Source organism: Bison bison, unplaced genomic scaffold (genome assembly GCF_000754665.1).
Source record: "Bison bison bison isolate TAMUID 2011002044 unplaced genomic scaffold, Bison_UMD1.0 scf7180017864362, whole genome shotgun sequence".
NCBI classification, from domain to species: domain Eukaryota; kingdom Metazoa; phylum Chordata; class Mammalia; order Artiodactyla; family Bovidae; genus Bison; species Bison bison.
Window position 1 is genome coordinate 1,649,749 of NW_011494934.1, and position 15,371 is coordinate 1,665,119.

The 15,371-nt window shown below is 42.7% G+C and overlaps 1 pseudogene across 1 annotated transcript; it reads right to left on the bottom strand.

Moving 5' to 3' along the window:
- Nucleotides 1-13,264: 13,264 nt before the first annotated feature.
- Nucleotides 13,265-14,862, bottom strand: LOC104999691 (annotated as a pseudogene). Its single transcript, XR_826644.1, has one exon. The product of XR_826644.1 is annotated as a cytochrome b-c1 complex subunit 2, mitochondrial pseudogene (transcript).
- Between the last annotated feature and the right edge of the window lie 509 nt (nt 14,863-15,371).

The window sequence follows — 15,371 nt, forward strand, 5'->3', positions numbered from 1 at the left end:
CTCAAATATCATATTAAATGTCTTCAGAGGTTTTCCCTAACCTTCTGCTAAGAGAAAAAAGAAAAGAAAAAGAAATCAAGACCCAGAGAAACATGCAGATTCATAAATATAGAATTGACTGATTTTATTGTGGTGTACAACAAATACCTTGAATACATACATATATAGTAAGTGACTACAAAGCTGTAGTGGATTTTCAACTTTTTAAATAGAGTAAAGTTGCAGTTGTTATATACTATCCTACTTTTAGTAAGGGCTTCCCTAGTGGCTCAGTGGTACAGAATCTGCCTCAAAGCAGGAGACCTGAGTTCAGTCCCTGGGGCAGAAACATCCACTGGAAAAGGAAATGGCAGCCCATTCCTGTACTCTTGCCTGGGAAATCCCATGAACAGTGGAGCCTGATGGGTTACAGTCCATGGGGTCACAAAAGAGTCAGATACTTCTTATTGACTAAACAGCAGTAACAACAAGCTCTTTCCTCAAAGAAAGAGTCCTCCATGACAAGAGTGATAAAGTTTTGTGAACTGTTGACTGACTAGTCCTATATTCCAGAGTAAAAAAAAAAAAAAAAAAATGGGGTGATTTAATTGTGCCAGCCTTCTTTAATCCCTTTCATACTCATTCCAATCTTTAAAATCATGCTAGAGGGCCCTGGTCTTGGTTTATGTGGTTCTTTACAGGGTTTCCACCATTGCCTCTGACATCTGTCTTGGCATTTGATCAGTCACTTCCTCAACATTCCTCAGTGACATCTGATGGTGTTCTGTTTTCCACACATCTAAAAGAGTGACCCAGATATTCTCACATCACTTCATGTGAATTTTCTTCATAGTCCTTTTTTTTTCTTTGGCTGCAGCAGTTCTTAGTTCCAGCACATGGGACCTTCGATCTTCATTGCAGCGTGTAGGATCTAGTTCCCTGACCAGGGTGGAACCTGGGCCTCCTGCATTGGGAGCACAGAGTCTTCGCCACTGGACCACTGGGGAAGTCCCCTTCACAGCACTTTTTGTTTTCTGGTGTATTTTTTATTTCTTTGATGTAGTTGTCTCTCTATATTAAGCTATAACCTCCAATGACAATCAGTGGATCTATGAATATTTTTGTGAGTCTGTGTTGGAGTCATAAATTCTAAATAAAATATAGAGACAACTATGCATTTAGGTATTTGCTGCTAAGTCGCTTCAGTCGTGTCTGACTCTGTGCAACCCCATTGACGGCCTCCTACCAGGCTCCTGTGTCCCTGGGATTCTCCAGGCAAGAACACTGGAGTGGGTTGCCATTTCCTTCTCCAATGCATGAAAGTGAAAAGTGAAAGTGAAGTCACTCAGTCATGTCCGACTCTTAGCGACCCCATGGACTGCAGCTTACCAGGCTCCTTCATCCATGGGATTTTCCAGGCAAGAGTACTGGATTGGGGTGCCATTGCCTTCTCTGATTTAGATATTTAGGTACATTAAAATTTTTCTTGTATATGTAATGACTAAATAAAAATATTTGTTAGTAGCAAGCAAATACAAATAAATTTTAAAGTGCTAATTATTAATAATAAATGGATAATTTGATATTACTCCCTGAAATTTAAGACTTGTGAAACTCCTAACATTTGTGAAATGTAAATATATTTTCACTTACTAAGAGCTATAATCAAGATAATAGGCTTTTCTGTAGCTATTAGAAACAGAGCAATTACTTGGAGGTGAAACTTCAGCTAGAACACAGTTCCAATCTTTTGCTGATTGCTTTCCCTTCCTTTGAATAAGAGTCAGTCTCGGATGGATAACTGATGTTAATTTAAATTCACCTAGCTTCAAAAATGGTAGTTTAAGAGGAAACCAAAGTATAATGTTAAGTTTATTTAGGCTTTGATAGAGCAGATCTGGGAAAATGAGAGAAAGAATAAATGGGGAATGTCTTAAGATTTCTTACTTTTCAGGAATGAGGCTATTTTTGACCACATTGCCTCTTTTTTTACTTTCACCTCCCTAGGCTGGTTGAGGATTTTTCTGTCTTTGAGTTCTGTGCCATCTGTTGAGGAGGATTTTCCTGGCTCAGGTGCAGCCCTCGTTTTGCTCCAGCTCTGCTTCTCCATGTCCATTCCCTGACGTTGAGACCAAATGACTAGTAAATTGGGCCCTTGGGAAGAAATTAAGTGCGTGCATAGAAAATATGCAAGTTGGCAAATTCGTTGCTTTCTTATGTGAAATATGTGTGGAGAATTCAGGCTTTATGTGGGCTTTTCAAAAACAGCAGTGTGATTTCTGGCAAGACAACTCAAGTTCATACGTATTTCCCACACTGTTAACACAACATAAACTTATAAGAGATTCCAATATAATAGTAGTACTTAATTCAATTTCCCCTTTAAATGCACTTGTTTTTTTTTTAGTTTTATTATGGAGAACCAACTACAACCATATTCTGTTATATATAGACCATATGTACATATATATATATATGCATATATATGTAATATACATGTCTGTGTACATACCTTAATACTCATAAAATATTATATTATGTATACATATGTACACATGCAATACTGTTTATGTGCATCCATGAATATATGCAACACTGTGCAAACATTTTCAGGTAATTATTTTTTCAGGTTTTCTGTTTAAGTGGGGCAGGCAGAAGTATAGATAAATATACAGTTCAGTGAATATCACTCTTAGGTCTTGAAAAAATATTGATTTTTGTGTTTACCCACACTTTTGTCTTCCCTACTTAAACAAGTCAAACCATTACCTGAAAAAGAACACCCTGAACATGTGTGCAGAATATTGCATATATATATACCTGAGAATTTTTCAGAAATGAAAGTCTGAGTGGCAACATGTTCTTTTTTTTTTTTTTTTTGTCTCTGAAAAGTTAACTAAATTAGAAGAGAGGGACGCTGAATGAATTTTGTTTGTTTAGGTTGTAGATACCTATCTTAGGACTGGCAATAAAAGACAACTCAACTTTCTCATAGATTTTGGGGGTTATCTGTTGCAAGATGATCCAAAAAAATTGTCTCAAGCTCTGACATACAAATGCAACATGCGTTTCAAAGGAAGGAGGATCTAAACTTAAAAAAGGAAAAACTGCCAAATGCAAAAATCTGTTACATTTTCACAGTTTGAGGTAAAGAAAGTAGCTTTCACAAATGTTTGTATTATTACTACTAAGTAATTACTTGATTATACAAATAATTACCTTTATTTCTAGTCATTTAAGGTTTTCTTTTTTAAAATTTAAGCCATCTCAGATGACAAACCAAGGAACAGCTCAAAACGGTGACACATTTCAGGTTTTCTAGTAGAGAAAGAGTGGGAGAGACAGAAAATAAGAAACAGGGAAGACAAAGGGAGAGAACAGGAGAGAAAAAAGGAAAGGCAGTAGGAGAGGGAGAGTAACTTTCAGGAAGAAGAGGATGGTGAGCATCCAGGTATCCTTTCTTTCCAGGATACCTGAGTAGCAGCATCAGTGAGTGTCTCCTAGGATTGCACGTGGAGCATCAGAAAAGAGCTGTTCACTCTCAGAGTTTGTTATTTGTTGGAGCAGACAGAAGGAGTTTAGGGATTGGCCTCTTGTATAAGAAGGCCCAGTTATCCCATTAAGACAAGAAGTAACCTTTAAATGACACTGTGGTCATTTAGGAGCTGACATTTGATTTCCTCGTGCACCCAGTCTCCACTATAATTTCCTGCCTCTAAATGAAGCAATGAACAATGTTCAATTTAAGATCAGGGAGCAGAAAAAGTGTCTGCTCCATTAAAATAAAAACTGTATTTCAGAAGTTGACAGGCAGTGGAGTTAGTTGCAGGGAAAATTATTGGAAAAAGATTGAAACGGCTTTTATGAATAGAACATTGAGAACAGCAATGGCAACAGAAATAAAATTTACTGCCGTGGTCATAATATTTCTTAACTGACACATTAAATTAGACTGAATGCCCATGGGACTGTGGTTCCAGCCAGAATGTTGGCTAGTCATGTCAAGGGCCACTTTCTCCGTTGATGTTTTTGTCAAATACCACTTTTGGATTACTAGTACTTCAGTGTGTCACGGTTGAGTGTCTTCATCAGAAATGGATTCAGGCACTGTCTCCCTTCCCCTTGGCTCTCAAGACCTTCTGCACTGCCACTTACACCAGGTGTCCCTGTGCCTGTAACTGAAGAGACCCCTACCTGTGCTCTGGGTCCCTTCCCTTCTGGACACAGTTGGGAACCTCCCCCGTTGTCATCACTTTCCCGTCTCCCTTCACCTTGTTTTTCTTCCGTAAGCTTTTTAAAAATTTTTTTTGCATAGAAGCCTTTAAGTTTACTTTCATCTTTCTTGGATTAAAACAACAATAGCAACAAAACAAATTCAAAAATAATTCTTTGACCCTACTTCTATCTACTGCTCTACCTGGCTTCTCCTTCCCAGCAAAGTTGTTTCAACCAGGTGGGTGGTTTGAGGACTGCTTTGCTCTGCAGCCGCCTCTCCACTGCACCCCGGGCAGGCTTCAGGGGTGGGGGTGGGGCAGGTCACACAGGGCTCCTCGCACTGGGGCTTTGGTGATCACAGTGGCTGTCTTCAGGTTCTTTGGAGCTTTGTGTTTGAAGGCTTGCCTTGTTGGAAGTCTAATGAGATAGTAGTGATGCTTGAGTTATTGGATGATGGTTTTGGCAGGCTTGAAACCAACTTGGGTGGGGTCGCCTCCTGAAGTCCCACCTCCTGAGGAGGGGTTGGAAGCAGGGGCTCCAGGTCCCTGCCCAGGAATTGCTGTCACTCTCAGCTCCAGGCAGCACCAGGTTGCTTGGTGAGAGAAGTGGGGATGTGTTTGCTGTTGCCCTCCACCCCTAGTGGTCACCTGGGCAAGAGCACAGGGAGAGCCCTGGGGGGTGGGGCACCTGGTGTCTTGGAGGGTGTGGTGGTAAGGCAGCAGCAGCTGACCCCCCCCCCCCCCCGCACTGGTGGCATCATGGGGAGTTGGGTGGGGGAATCTGCGGGGGTACCTCTTAGTGACCCTCAATGGAGATCTCTAGGGCGTCCCCCACAGAGACTGCAGTTCCTCAGAGGAGCTGGTCCACTGTGGTTGTGGCCTGGAAAGGGGACATGGACTTCCCTGACCCTTGCCAGCTCGCATATTCATTTTGCACTGAGCCCTGAAAATGTTGTATCCTGTCCTGACTGGACGCTGACTAAGGTCAGCTGATCACCTTAAGGTCACTGAGACCTACTTGCTGCAAAACTCAGGTTGCTCCCCAGGGCTTGTCCTCCCTAAATTCACCACCCCATTAGCCACCATCAAGCTCTCCTTCCTCCTTCTCCCCTTTCTTGTCTCCCCTGCAGCTGTGACCATGTGTCCCTTTTCCCCTCCTGTCTCCCTGTCAGTCTGCCTTGCAGGATCCTCCTCCTTAGCCCTGGTTTACTCTTAGTGCTCTTGAGGCTTTCAGGGTTTCTGCCCTGCCATTCACACACTTCCTTTTTCATGACTTTCATCCCATTGTGTGCTGACTGTCCTGCCCAATCCATATCTTACGCTCTATCATCCTGGCAGTTCACTCTGTCCAGTGACCTGATCTTACTTTCCAGAGCCCACACTTCTTTTTTTTTTTTTCCCCCACACTTCTTCTAAGATTGCAGAGAAATTCATCTTTGCTAAAAATAGCTGCTGCTTACTCAGCATTTCCTAAAAGCTAGGCTTGTTGGTTATATGTTTATTTCTAGGACTCTCGCTTTTGCTTCAAGCTAACAATTGTCAAAGTACATTTCATAGGTGAAGAAACAGAGGCTCAGAGAGCTAAAGAAGCCAGCCTGAGATCACACAACTACTAGATTACTCAAAAGTTGGTTAAATTCCAAAACATATTTCTATCTACTCTAGCAATGAAGTACCACAATGATACTTGTATTAGATACTAATGAGCTATTCTATTACCTCTTCTAGGTAAAACTAAGAATAAGCACTAGTTATGTGCCAAACACTGTGTTCTAATTGCTTTACATATGTTAACTCATGTAATAAACAGCTTATGAGATATGTACTATTATTGTTCAGTTCAGTTCAGTCACTCAGTCATGTCCGACTCTTTGCGACCCCATGAATCGCAGCACGCCAGGCCTCCCTGTCCATCACCATTGTAGAGTTGGAGAAACTAAGACCAGAGAGTTTAGTAACTGAGGTCATGCACATAGTAGGAGGAATTGAGTCAGGAGTTCAGCCTAAGCAGGCAGCCCCCTCTGCTCTGGGTGTAGCCACAGTGCCACATACCTTGCTCCAGGCAACTACAAGTTGGCACTTGCCATGGGCAGTTGCCATCTACCACCATAAGGCTTAAATCATGTGCTACTGCAGCTGCTGGTTTTCAACACTCCCTGAAAGATCAGGGTGGAGAGCAGAAAGGAAGCACTCCATGCTCTGGGAAAAACCAGCAGGACAGGTCTTCAGATAGATTTTTTTCAGGAGCCAATTTTATGAGCCCAATTCTTATATCTCCTCATATCTAGAAAAGCACTAAAATCTTTCATGGTGATAACTGCTCCTCATGACTAGCAGAAACCTTCTGCAAAAAAATAATGTGATTGACTGCATACTGCTCCTTCATCAAAACCACATACATACTGTCCTCCCTGCCTTGCCTTTTTGGAGCAGTTTCTCAGAGCTATCTGAGGTACTGTCTCCCAGGCTATAGTCCTCATTTTGCCCCAAATAAAACTTAACTCACAGCCCTCACGTTATTCATTTTTTTAGAAGTCAGCATTGCTCTGTTTGGTCCATAACCAACTCTGAGGAGTTAAGAAAGTGGCTCCTCTGTCTCTCATATTGTCTACCTTTTGAACAGTCGTGATATTATATGGTCACACTATCCCTACTGAGAAACTAACTGGAAGAAAGCTAAAGGCATGAAAATTCTCTAAATGCAACATGGAAGATAATATCTTACGTGTGATTTTTAAGTCTTGTTTAACTCCCTGTACTGCATTTTCCCTTCTTGGAGAGAGAAATCGAGTTTCACAGAGTCCTAAGTAATTCTTTTGAAGTTTGTATTAACCATAGTTATATAACATGGAGGAGTAATAAATTGCTTAAATGCTGAGATAAGTAAGGAGTAACAATATATAAAAGTTTATTCATTCATCAGATATTTACTGAATGTCTATTATGAGCCAGATATAGTCCTAGGCTTAGGAGAGACCATGGTGAACAAGATGCAATTTCTATTCACAAAGACTTCATTCTTCTAGGGGAGACAGAGAAACTCCATGGGGCACATGGGGAGCAGCACCTAGAGAAATCCCCAGGCAGAAGGAAAGCTGTTTGCTGGAGGCAGGAAAACTAAAGATCCCCAGACAAGGTCCACCTTGTCTGGGTGGTAGACAGTAGACCAGTAGACCAGTCTAGCAGTAGACCAGACCTTACATCCTTGCTGTGTACTAAGTCACCTCTCAATGCCTCACTTTTCTCATCTGTGAAATGAGTTGCTGCCTCATTGCATTATAAGGCTTAACTGAGCTAATCTCTGAAGTGTTTAGAGCATAATTTGCAGCCACTAAATGTTAACCAGTACTGTTACTATTATAATTACTGTCATTAGAGCTGAGGCTGAACTCAAGGAAAGCTAAGACTTTCTTTCAAAGAGGAATATATTTATGTTTCTCCCAAATTCCTAACTTATCCCTTCCCCTACCTTTCTCCTTTGGTAATCATAAATTTTTTTTTCTATACTGTATGGCACAGGGAACTATATCCAGTATTTTGCAATAACCTATATGGGAAAAGAACCTGAGAAGGAATATATAACTGAATTTTATATATGTCCGCATGCCAAGTTGCTCCAGTTGTGTCTGACTCTTTGCAACCCCATGGACTGTAGCCTACTAGGCTCATCTGTTCTTGGAATTCTCCAGGCAAGAATACTGGAGTGGCTTGCCCTGCCCTCCTCCAAGGGATCTTCCTGACCCAGGGACTGAACCCACATCCTTTATGTCTCCTGCATTGGCAGGCAGGTTCTTTACCATTAGCACCACCTGGGAAGCCCAAATATTATATATATATATATAAAACTGAACTGGGCGAATGGACAGAAGATCCTGATGAGCTACAGTCCATGGGGTCACAAAAGAGTCAGACATAGCAACAAAATAACAACAGCAAAAATATAACTGAATCACTTTGCTGTAAACCTGAAACTAACACATTGTAAATCAACTATACTCAGTAAAAAATAAGTTTATTAAAAAAGAGGAGCATGTTATCTTAAACTGCTCCCATCACCCAAATGATTCAAGCAAATGAACATGGATTCACTGAGAGAGTCCCCATTTGGGCATAAAAGAGTATTATGGCTTTTTACACAGCTCCTGACTCTGGTTACCCCTGTACTACACAGGGGATTCTCTGTCTTTGTGGCTAGAGATGGAGGGGATGGTGGCAACTCCTACTGAACCTTGGGATGTCTGTTTCCGAGTTGCTATCTTTTTCTATGGGGAGGCGAGGGATAGATTTGGTATTCAGAGCTTCCTCTGAGTATACCAACATCCCTGGCTCCAAGTTCTACTTTCCTGGAGCCCTGCCTCTGGGACCTGGGAATCTCTCTCACTGGTTCATGTTTCCCAAGTTGGATGACTTAGAAACAAACTTGATTTTCCTTGGATTATGGCTTTTAAATTCATCTAAAGAAATACAAAATAAGGCAACAGTAGAAATAAACTCACATTTTAGTATTTAGAAAATCCCTCTTATTTTAAAATCAATTCACTATTCTGTTCTCTCATTTTTCCAAGATGGGATCATCACCACCAAACTTTTAAAGGCAGGGTGAAGGACACTCCATCACTTCTACGATTGGCAGGATTCTCCACTTGTATCCTGTGTCAGTCAGGGAAACAAAACTCATGGTTGGGATTTTGACAGGGGAAAATTAAGGTAGGAAATTTAAGTGTTGGATAGCTGGAAAAGCAAAGAGAGGGAACAGAGATAATAACTGAAGCCAGCAGCTCCACCCCTGGGGCTGGGGAATCAAAGGGAAGGAGTTGGGTTGTCAGAATTGAGATGTTAACAAGTGGGCCCCCATGTCCTGGGACTGAGACCTCTGAGGAAGGGTTGCTTCTGATACCTTGCAGGGCACAGTGAGGCTGTTTGGGAAGATGGGGAAAAAAGCTGGAGATGGGAATTAACAGTCCCTAACAAGGTGAAGGACTTCCAATATTCATTGTAAGGATTGATGCTGAAGCTCCAATACTTCAGCATCAGATATGAAGAACTGACTCATTGGGAAAGACCCTGCTGCTGGGAAAGATTGAAGGCAGGAGGAGAAGGGAACAACAGAGGATGAGATGGTTGGATGGCATCACTGACTCAATGGACATGAGTTTGAGCAAGCTCTGGGAGTTGGTGATGGACATGGCAGCCTGGTGTGCTGCAGTCCATGGGGTTGCAAAGAGTTGGACATGACTGAGTGACTGAACAGGGTGAAGGGTCATTGCTGAAGCAATTTGAAAGGATTGAGAAGCAAAGCAAGAGGGGAGTAGAGCTGTTCTTTCTCCTTCAGTCCTCCTCTAGCACTCTTATCACAGAGCCTAGCAGGAGCCTAGGGTGCAGGAGTAGGTCTGTTACTGAGAGAAAATTATTTTGTAACCAGAACAAGTCATTTGCCTGCTTCAGGGATAGGCCTCTAGGTGTACCCAAATCTCTGCAACTGAAGGCCTGCTCCATATGGGGGCTGACTGCCTGTGTCACTGCTGAGCCAGGCATGCTTGTGTTTTGCTGTTGAGGTTATTGGGGGACAACTTAGTGAAATCAGCTCCCTGGAGATCCTGTGTACACTTAACATAATTTTCACCACATTCAAATGGGACAGCTTCTTCAGGCTGCACATGAGCATTCCATGACTTTTAGAACAGAGAAACATTTTGTTTTCAGTAAGTTGACATAAACTCCTGATCATCATCTTAGCGCCTTCTCTTTTTTCTTAAATCCTCACCTCTAATCCAATTACACAATCTTAATTCTATCAATTTATCTATCTACTATTGTTAAGGGCAAATCCAACTTAAAAAATACAGGGTTTAATTCTCTCTTTGAGAATAAAGGAAGAGACTGGCCTCCCTTCTCTCTTATCCTGCAGCATTTACTTTAGAAAACTTGTAATTTCTCTCTTTGAAATATATATAAATCTTTTAAAAGCTAAATATTCTCTTCATAGTTTTATGACAAGTCACGCTTTTCTCTGAGACTTGGGAGCCATCTTTCTGAAACATAAACATCTAGGGACATAGCACCCCTGTCTCCCAGTCTCTGTGTGAGAGTAGGCATCTGACTCGGAGGTGTGTGTGTGTGTGTGTGTGTGTGTGTGTGTGTGTGTGCATACTCAGTCATGTCTGACTCTTTGCGACCCCATGGACTGTCACCCACCAGGCTCTTCTGTCCATGTTATTCTCCAGGCAAGAATACTTTAGTAGGAGGCCATTTCCTTCTCTGAGGGATATTCCCGACCCAGGGATCGAAACTTTGTCTCTTGGCAGGTGGATTCTTTACCTCTGCGCCACCTGGGAAGCCCCCAACCTCATGGCAGCTTGCAAATCTATCCCCTTAAAGATATGAGAAGTTTATTCTTTTTTGAGGGGGTGGGGTGGGATAACGCCAATTAGCAAACACAAATGGCCACCCCAGTTACTGGGTGAATCTAGGATTAGCTGTATGTGACAAATGGAGTTGTCACGTCTTCTTACCTGAGACTAGTCACTGTTTCTCTTGTGTGGAATAGGGCGTATCTGCTCAGCCGTGTAATGTGTGCAGATGGCCTGTGCTGCACATAGCATTCTGGTTTGATGCTCATTCAGTAATGGAAGTTTTCTTTCTCCACTGCCTTTGTGGAGAGGATTTCTGGCTTGGGTGCTTTTGATTTTAATTACATTAATTTATAAATATCTACCTCTCTCTCTCTGTCCATTTCTGACCTACCACATCATTTGCCATAGTTACCTGCCTTCAGTATTTGTCTCCTTGCTTCTTTTCTTGCTTCCTCTGCACAGTCAGGCTGTGGCCTTTTAAAAATGCAGTTCAGCTTATATGATTCCTCTTCCTAAAATCCTGCGGTGCCTCCCATTGTGGCTCAAATGAAACCCAAAGTCCTACAAGCCCTGGGCATTCTGGCCCTTTTCCATCCTCCCAAAGAGCCCCTGCCTCTCTCCTGCCCGCTCATTATGTTCCAGCCCTGCTGGTCTGGTTTCAATTCCCTGAATGTATCAAGCTTGTTCCCTCCCAGGACTTTTCTACTGCCAGTCATTTGGCCTGGAATGCTCCTTACCTCGCTTCCTATGGTTTATTACTCAACCAATTTTAACCTAATTAAAGGTCCATCTAGTCAAGGCTATGGTTTTTCCTATGGTCATGTATGGATGTGAGAGTTGGACTGTGAAGAAGGCTGAGCACCAAAGAATTGATGCTTTTGAACTGTGGTGTTGGAGAAGACTCTTGAGAGTCCCTTGGACTGCAAAGAGATCCAACCAGTCCATTCTGAAGATCAGCCCTGGGATTTCTTTGGAAGGAATGATGCTAAAGCTGAAACTCCAGTACTTTAGCCACCTCATGTGAAGAGTTGACTCATTGGAAAAGACTCTGATGCTGGGAGGGATTGGGGGTAGGAGGAGAAGGGGACGACAGAGGATGAGATGGCTGGATGGCATCAGTTACCCAATGGACGTGAGTTTGAGTGAACTCCAGGAGTTGGTGATGGACAGGGAGACCTGGCGTGCTGTGATTCATGCGGTCACAAAGAGTCAGACACGGCTGAGTGACTGAACTGAACTGAACTGATACCTTCCGTGGAGAGCTACCCTTCTCCCAGGTGAAGTTAGTTTGGTCTTATGACTTACAGCATTATACCCTTTTCTATGAGCAGAGAGTTTATCAGCATCCATAACTATGTATTTATTCATTTATTGCATGTTTGTTGCACAAAGACAGGGACCATGCATATCCAACCCCCACATCACTGTAAAGCCATTGCCACTCTGGCATCTGAAACATGGTACATCCTCAGCAGCTGTTTGCTCATTACGTAGGACTCCAATGAAGTTTGTCTTAAAGGGAAATATCTCTAAATATTTGTCCCCCTTTTCCTGTTTGTGCTTTCTCCTGTGGGAGGGCTGGACTGAAGGGATGCATGTAGAACACTGCACTTTCCAGGGAATAGAACAATTTCAGTGCTTCAAAACCTATGAAGCCCAGTTGACAACTTGCTGGTTTTCTTGACTAACTCTGTTAAATTACAGTCTATGGGGCAAAGCCAGCAGCCCAGCCCCAGCTGGTGGCATGCTGGGGAGCCTAGCTAGGTACCCCTCAGAAGTGAGATGAGCTCTCCTCCATCTGTCAACCTATCAGAATGTTTTCCAACTTGCATCAGAAATCAGCATTTTACTGGTCATACTGGAGGTGTGGCAGGGCTCCCACCTCAGTTAGATGGACAGTGGTCTGGGTTTGCTGTGGGTCTGGTTGAAGGAAGTGCTGGGCCATGACAGGTCCCTGGGGGAGAGGCTGGCCACTGACATGCATTTCACTGAAGAAGTTCAAGAAAGAGTGATTTTAATGAAACAGGTTTAGCTCATGAAGCATGTAACCGGACAAACAAGATTGCTTCTAGGTAAATGGTTTGCAAACTCTTTTGGTGTTTTCCACTTGGTTTTATTTATTTATTCTTTACACTGGTAGCTTCACAACAGTGGTTATGAGAAATGGAATATTTCCTGCCATATTAGTAAACAAAGAATGTCACAGTCATCAGCAATTATAGCCACTGAGAATGGCTAATGGTGAGCTGGTGAGCCCTGAGGGAACTCAGAAAGGAAAGAATACGTGCAGTCTAGAAGCCGTCAGATGCAGCCACTCCCTATGGTGAGCCCAGAGGAAACTCAGGATGTGAAAACTTAGGATACTGGCCCCAGACAGCTTAGGTGCATATCAAAGAAATGATTTCCCTGAGCCCAGACTCTTGTATCTTCCCATATATAGAAAAGAGCTAACTTCCTTAACGGGGGATATCTGCTTTTCTTTAATTAACAATAGTATTTTGATGTCAGACTACTTGCCCTTTGTTGCAAAAATTCTTTGTAACCTGACTCCTCTTTGCAGCAGTTCCCTCAGGGTTACTTGAGATGCTGCCTCTATGTCTTAAGTCCTAAAAATTCCCACTGAGTCCTAAAAATTCCCACTAAATAAAATAATAACTCTCAACTTTTAAGTTGTGAATACTTTTTTAAGTCTGCAGTTACTAGTTTTATTTTATTTTATTTTTTAAATAGAATGCTTTATTGACTTTAGGTCAGTTGGGAACAATTACCTATATTTATGCTTTATATTTCCTCTCACTGGAAGAAAAGATAAATGTTACATTAGAGACTTTTCACTTTCATGTATTTGCTGCTCTGGGTTCACAAAACGTTCAGTTCTTTCCTGCAATATGGGATTCAGTATTACAACTCATCAATGAAAGGTGTATGCCCCAAATTTCCACTTGCTGCCATTGACTTCCGGCCAGAAACAAACTTCTTTGCAGCATTTATGACATCAGCGTCAGCTACTGCATCAATCTGCTGAAGGACTGTGGATGGTGGCGTGTATGAACCAGCAGCTAGAGCCTGGGACCCAACTTCATCCAGGAAACCCTCAGAAGACTCCACTGACATCAGGTACCCAGCTTTCAGCTTGTTCTTGGCAGCTTGGACATCTGGATTAGAAAGGTTTCCTTGAGCAATTGTTTTTACTTGGTTATAAGCAGCCTTTATAACGTCTCCAGCAGATGCAGCTTGTGAGATAGTGTAGAACCCAAAGAGTCCAGAGTCTGAGTAACTGGCATTAAAAGCAGAAACATCAAATGGTTGGTGAACTCCCTTGGCAACAGCCTGGTACAGAGAGCTGGTGGCATTGCTGCCCCTCTTAACATGTGGTCCAGCACCGAGGACGTGCTGGAGAACACTGAACGCGTTTGCTTCTGCACTTTCTATGGCTGCACTCTCTGCTACAAGAGCGGCATGGACGAGACTGTCTCCATTCTGTTCCCAAATTTCACCTCCATGGTACTTGGCTTTTGCACCAGATAAACCAAGGCCACCCCTTATGTTCAGAAACTGTTCAGCAACTTGCTTTAGGACAGGATGACTCACACCAAATCCAATCAAAGCCATTCTTGCACTTGTAAAATGATTCTGTACATAGTCATGTAACTCAACTGGTGTCACTTTTCCAATCCTGTAATCAGGACAATATAAGGAATTAGCCAAGGCATTTCTGTAAGCGGCAGCATGCAAATTTTCAATGACGTAAGCCTGTGGATTCTGAAGAGCCACAGCTTTGTCAATCCTTAGCTGAGGCTGAAGGGCAGCTACCTCCCAGCGTCGAAATTCTGGTGCTGTGGTGACATTGAGCAGGAACTCCATTAGAATATCAACATCATCCCGCAGGCATTCCACAGTATAGGCCATGTTTTCCCTTGTTGACGTCACGCTTAATTTACCACCAACTGCTTCAATTCCACGGGTTATCTTGAAAGATGAAGCTCCTTTTGTAGTCAAACTGGATGCAAGACGAAGCAAATGAGAAGTTCCTAAATTGTTGGAGTTCTCATATCTGCTGGCTGCTTTAATGAACAAACCAATTCTTGACGCAGGAGCATAGTTTTCGAGAGAAGCAATCACCAAACCATTTGGTAACCTGGTAAACTCAAGGTCCTGAGGATGTGGAGGCACTCCTGCAGGGGCTGCTGTGGCTTTAACTTTAGGAGCAACTTTGAGGGAATAAAATCTTGAGAGGGACCCAGCTCTGGTTAACAGTTTCATTGCTCAAGATTGTTCTGAGCCTCGGTCACTGCCGCCTTAGAGGAAAGCAAGATGGTGGCGGCAGTTTTATTTTTTAAATGCCCTTAACAAACATGTCTATAAGCCTGAGTAGCATTAGTGATGACAGTGGAGAGCTCACTGCACAGTGTTATTAACGAGGCACAGAATGCCGTAAATAATGTGATTTAAATAGAGAGATTGTCCACCTCCTCCCTGTTCCCCCAGGGACTGAGCAAGAGGAATTCTGGGAACAAATAAGTCTGTCCTCACACACAGACCACAAAGTTGGTTCCCATTTGTGATCTGATATTTAGTTTTGATTAGTTTTGACTCAACTACAGGCAGTTGGTTTTTGCTTGCTCCACATTGGCCATGGGCATCACTCACCTTGGGTTGTGGCCAGATTGCTGTTGCCCTCCTTCTGCAAAAGGTGCCAGGCCCGCCACCCTTTTTAACCTGGAGGCCCTAGTCAATAACGCAAGGTGAGCTGACCAACCATGCTGCCTAAGGAATTGCTTCCCCACTTGCTTTTCCTGTCTCTGAAAGTGCTGCAGCAGCTGTG